Source organism: Haliaeetus albicilla, chromosome 16, assembly GCF_947461875.1.
Source record: "Haliaeetus albicilla chromosome 16, bHalAlb1.1, whole genome shotgun sequence".
Taxonomy (NCBI): domain Eukaryota; kingdom Metazoa; phylum Chordata; class Aves; order Accipitriformes; family Accipitridae; genus Haliaeetus; species Haliaeetus albicilla.
In genome coordinates, this window is record NC_091498.1 from 5,905,506 (window position 1) to 5,911,505 (window position 6,000).

The following is a 6,000-nucleotide window of genomic DNA, read 5'->3' on the forward strand; positions in this document are numbered from 1 at the left end:
CAGGTCGCTCTTAATCTATTAAGGTGTCATTAAAAGGGAAAATATTTGCTCCGTAGGGCCTCAAATGGCCTTTTTAAACTACAGTAAAAATGTAATTACTGTCTCACTTAGGAATTTAACCCTTTCTTGATGCTAACATGCACAGCTCTGTTTCCACAGAAGTGGCAGCAGATATATAGAGATGGACCTGATTCAGAAACTGGGTAGGAATAGCCCAGATTTGGCTGCTGGGTAGGATCTCTGATGTCCCTATGACTTAGGGATGCGCTGCTGCTGTGATGGAGCAGGTGACTGTTTTACAAGATGCTTTGGCATCTACAGGTGAAAATGTTGGTATTTAAGACAACATTCATCTTGCCCAAAGCTTAGAGATGTCATGGCTTCCTGAATTTGGATCCCACCCCCTTTGAGATGCTCAGGCTTTCCAGGCTTCATCAAGGCTGGAAATAGCCCTCCCCCCCCGTGCCAGCCCTGTGTGGAGGGGCTCAGCCCACACTGGCAGATGGGATTTGGAAACAAAAATCTGCTCCGAGCAGCCCCTATACCTCGCAGGTGTCAGCAGTCCCTGCCATATGGGGCCTCCCAGAGCTATAAGGATGCATGGAGACAGACCTGAGGATGCATCAGTCTTACCCAGCCCGGGGATCCCTGGGGTACTGTTGTCATTGCCATTTGTGCCTCCATTTGTCACCACAGTACGGTGTGGCAACAGCAGGGCCAGCTCACAGGGGTGTTTATTCCCATGGGTATGTCAAACATGCTCCAGAAACAGAGACAGCATCCCAGTAATTCTCCATTTTCACATCAACTAATGCTCCTAAAGGCTGTTTTCTTGTCTATTTAGACTATGAACTCTGCAGAACTCCTCTGTGTGCATCCAGCTGGTGCTGCAAAGGGTGCACCACATCCATGGGGTCCTGCTGTAGAAAGGCTGGCCCTAGATTCACTGTTGAGCGGGCCCAGCTTGCCACAGCAATGCTGCTGAAAAGGGGAGAAGAAACACCCTCAACTGGTAAAAGCCAATTATTTTTATTAGGGGGAAAAGAATCCCACAACCCTTTATTCATTCTGTGCATATGCTTTAAATCGTAGCAGTCTCACCGTCAAGTGGAACTTAATTATCTTACCGGGAAGCCAGGATTACTTAGTGCATCTCACAAAGAGAGGCACTTCACACCGTGCGCTGAATACGGCCAAGGTGAACAGGTTTGCATTAAAACCAGCATGACCCCAGCTGCCTGCTGCTGCCCACAGCTGTCTTGGGGAGCAGCCTGGCCAACCAGGGCAATTGGCGCCCAGCTTCAGTAGCGGCTCTGCAGCCTGGAGAAAGGCTTCTGCCTCTGACGCTTTTAAAAAAGAGTTTTAATGTTCTTTGTCAATGAGTTTTTTGCCCTTTAAGGTAGCAGGGAAGATGCTCTCAGTTATAAGTGCTGCCTTAAAAACCCTTGAATGAGAGGAGATGCTTGAAGGTCCTGGTGGCTCAGCCATGTGGAGAACGGGAGAGGTGGCCTTGCTTGCTTATAGATGAAGCGCCTTGTTGATGCCATAGCCCTGGTGAGGAGCTTAAACCTTTGTGTAATTTTAAATTTCATTAATTTCCTTGAAGAATATTCCTACGGGAGAATTTACCCAGAGGAAAAATTTGGCCCCTGGACCCAAATCCTCGATAGTGGGTGCAGGTCCCTCCATCCTGCTTGTGACTTTGGGCTTGCTGGGCACCTCAGAGGAGCCTGGTGTGAGCGGAGAAAGCTTGAAGTCTTGATCCCAGCTGGGGCCTTGGCAAATGTCCCCAGCCCAAGATAGGGGGACCTGGAATGGAAGGCTTCAGGCATGCTTGTTCTGGCTGAAGGAAACTCCTGTCCCTCTCAAGTTATCACCCTGCTGCTCTGCTTTCAGAGTAGATGAGGAACCAATTGTACAACCACCAGCTCCTGCAAAGTGGTCTTGCCATAAAGTGAGTAGTTTTGTGTCTTAACAGAACAGCTCCAATGTCAGTCATTTTAATCAAAGCAGCTGATTTACAACTCATTTTTTTCCAGTGTGGCCCAGTGCAATTAAGAATCATCTTCATGGCAACGGCTCACGCCTGTCTGAGCGCAAGCAGGGATGTTTTACACCCTGCCCTATGTCCAGTCAACAAGCTGTGGCATCCAGTTTTGGCTGTAATCTTGACCACTTTATAATGAAGTGTTGAAGAGAGACTAATTTTGTAGCATGACCCAAAGGGGAAAGACTCAAAGGACCAGCACATGTGCAGAAGCCAGAAGCAACCTCAGCTGCAGTGCTTATTGAGCAGGGATGGGATGTTGTGAGTCCTCGGGATGTTGCTCTCCCCTACCTCACTCCAAGCCACCCCTCCACAGGATGCCTTTCAGTTTCAGAGTTAAATGTGTGAGGTGATCCACAGCTCTGTTTTTGCCTCAGGCTTCTTCCAAGGATTTCTAGCTTGCATTTGCATCCATGAAATAGAAAGATATAATTTAACGACAGGTTAGTTTTTGTTCTCCCCATTGCCCGCAGGACTGTGGGAAGCTCAGGCAGAGCCCTCAGTTCAGCTGTGCCTTTCAGTGCTTCTGCTTTGCAGCTAAACCTATGACAATCACCTGGGGAAAGCAAACCCTTCTCTGCTTTTCCCCCAGCCCCATGAGATGGTCCACGGTGATGTTTGGGATCCTGTGATATTGGGGGAGCCGCTGGTCCTCCTGCCCCCCGTGGAGGAGCAGCAGCACCAAGGAGGAGAGAAGAAAGGTATGCTACTGCTCTTGCTGTTTCTTGGGCTACTCCATGCTGTTTCTTTATTTCTTCAGGGTTTGTTTCCTTATCTGTATTTCTGGCTCTTTGTCCAGTATAATTGAGACGTCCTCTTTAACCTGTGCTAAATGTTTCCGCTGCTGTTGCTGTGAGTCAGCCCAGAGGTGGTTGCATTTTGTGGCTGGGAGAAGTGCTTAGTGCACAATAGTGTTTTGCAGATGACTTTGTCCACCCTTCCCTCTTTCTGCTTTGAAGGTGGAGAAGAAGGGCTGTCTGGGCAGTGTGGGAAACCCAGTGGCAGAGACCAACTGCCCTCCTGAGTGTGGTCAGGTACTTATAAGTGTTGCTGTAGGAACAACCAGGAGGTGCAAGAAGTGGGGAAATGCCTCCCCTCCTTCCTTGGCTTGGCCCAGCTGAGCACAGGTTGGTCGAAAAGGGTGAGGGGGTCTCGGGGTGGGGGGGCAGGGGAATGAAAGTCCATGCCCAGCTGATAACTGATACCTGCAAGCAGGTAGGACTGCTGCTGTGCCCCTTGGAGAGTGGGGCTGAGTGTCCTCCTCCCACCCCTTCAGGAACTGCTTCCTTCAGCTTCTGAAGGAGCAGGAGGGGGTTGTGATTCCCTTCTGCTTTCAGCTACAGGGTTTGTGCTAGTTCCTTATAGCAAGAGATGACCTAGGGAAACCTGTCAGCCCCACCTGCTCCTGGAGTTTTCTCTGACCTGGGGCTGAAGCAAGGAAGAGCATCCCAAACACTCCTTACCCTGGGGCTGCTGCAAGCCTGCCCCATCTCCCTCCCTCCCCCTTCCAATAAAAGTTTGTTTTTCTTCACTTCAGAGAAGCTAAAAACTTCTCTCTCCATCCCAAGGGAAGGCAGGAGAGACAGTTTAGATTTATGCTAAACAGCCAATTAGCTGTCACCCAGCTTTGAGTAAAGTTAGTGCGGCAGCCCTGCCTGGGTGAGGCTCCAAAGACAATTTGGGTGGATGAGAAGTGGTAACAATGTGCCTTGGAAAGGCTAGCCTGGCTCTCAGCATGGTCTGAGGTGGCTTGGCCAGCACCTTCCTACTGCATGAATGCTGCGATGTTATGTTGCATGTGCTCAGCATCTCTTCAGCCACCTCTTGCTTGATGGGAGAGGGGGAAAACATGTTAAGGCAGGGAATGTATTAGGCATGGCAAGTCCTTTCCATCCTGCCTTGCCAAAACTATAGGGATTTTTGTGCTGCTGGAAATACTGTTCTTCTCGGCTCTCCCTCCTAAGCACTGTCCAGGGTTGGTTTCACTCCCTGGCAATTTACTTGATCTAGTCCTGATGGTGTGTGTGAGGGTCTGTTTGAATGAAGCATCCCCTAGTAACATCTATACAGGCAACTTAATCTATGCCAAAGACCCAAAAATGCCTTGGTGCAGGTTGTGCACCTCTAGTTTGATTTAAACTGGAATTACAGAGCTGGAGGTCTGGCCTTCCTGCAACAACTGGCCAATGTCCAAGTCTGGAGTCCTGGCTTGGCAGTGCTGGCTGCGTGGACACAACCAGGCACAGAATCTGTAGTAAGAGCCATGACTTCATCATGCCACATTAATGCAAAAGTCCTTCCCAAAGCAAAAGTCATTCCCATGCAAAGTATTTCAGCAGTCAGGCTCTGTCCGCTGCGAGTTTGGAGGACAGCTGTGCTCAGGCTGGTCTTGAAAACAGCCAGTATGGGGCATATCCCACGCAGGTGTAACTCCGGCTACAGATCTAGCTTTAGCACATCGCTTTGCTCTCGTTCTTGTGAGCTGACAGTAGTTCTAGCTCCACCTATTGTTACACAGTCAGATGTGGTTGAAATTCATGTAAAACTGTAAGTGGATATTTATGAAACTTCTTGCATGTCTAACTAGGAGCGCTGCAGAAATCCGTAGTTATTAGCCTTTCCTGATAACCCAGGGAAGATGAACACTGGTGAAGAGTGACTGCTGACTTTTTGGGAAAGCTTTTGCTCTTCAGGCTGAACTCTCATTTGCAGTCAGTTGTTTTTCGGTCCCACCAGTTGCTTCATTCCCCTCCTGACTCCTTTTTGTGTCTGCTCAGCTGTCACAGATGACGTGGTCACATCCCGTTGAATTTTGGGGATAGTGCTCTTAGTCAAGCTACAAGCTCCTTCCTGGACTGTAGCTCTCCCCCTGTTCTTGTTAAGCTCCTTCAGAAACCTCTCCCTGCCTTTTACAGTGGGAAAGATATCCCACATGGGAAAAACCAAAAGCCTGAGCCTGCCTGGCCTTGAGGGTTGGCTCCCATGTGGTTTGTGGGAGCCCCAATCCCTGGTGCAGAGCTGGGGGTGCATTTCTTGCACCCCATCCTGGGCTCTCTGATAACCTTCCTGGAGGGCAGACGTGCTACACAGGCAGACAGCTCTCTGTCTGTCAGCTATGCAGCATCCCACAAGCATCTCACTCCCCACTGAGAGCATTTAATTACCTTTAATTACCCCTGACTTGTTTTTAATTGTTCCCCAATAACACATCCTGATTAGGGAAGGAGGAGTGTATTCTGTTACAGCTGCATCACCCTGAACTTTTCTCCCTGAGTTCAGAAGAGATTAATTTTTCATGTAAAATTGTGTGGGTTTCTGTCTATCCTACCCAGCCAGTGGTTGCTGGGAGCATCTCTTCAGTGCAGTCAAAGCCTCAGAGGGTTGGTGGTTGTTATTCCAGTTTATGGGCAAACCAGAGACTGCAGAGAAGATAGAGATGGACTATCCAATGTGTTACACCAGGTTGGGGACAGCACTGGGACTATAACAGGATCTGTCATTCCTTAGCTCCATCCTTCCCAGACTCCTGTGGGTCCTCAGTCTGGGCCCTTCTGCCCTCTCAGGAACGCTTCTCTACAGTTGCGGTTTTTCTCTTTTCTCTGCATACCTTGACATAATGGGATGAAATGAAACTGCATCAAATTTCAGCTGTCAGGAAGGGGAAAAAAAAAATAATAATGGCAAAGTCTGTTAGACCATGGAATAATCTTTCAGGGGAAATAGTGGGAGCTTTACTTCAGTCATCTGCATCTGGGCTGGACAGAAACACTAGGAAAAAGAAATGCTGTAAATACGAGAGGACAAGGGGGCTCTTGCATTGGAAGATGTCTGACCTTGACTTGCTGCTTGTGTATCTTGAGATGTAAGGGCACACTTACAAGTGGGCAATCCACTTCTAACGAGGGTCTATTCTGTAACGAGAAGGTGAGATTTCTTAGACACTTGAGTACTAC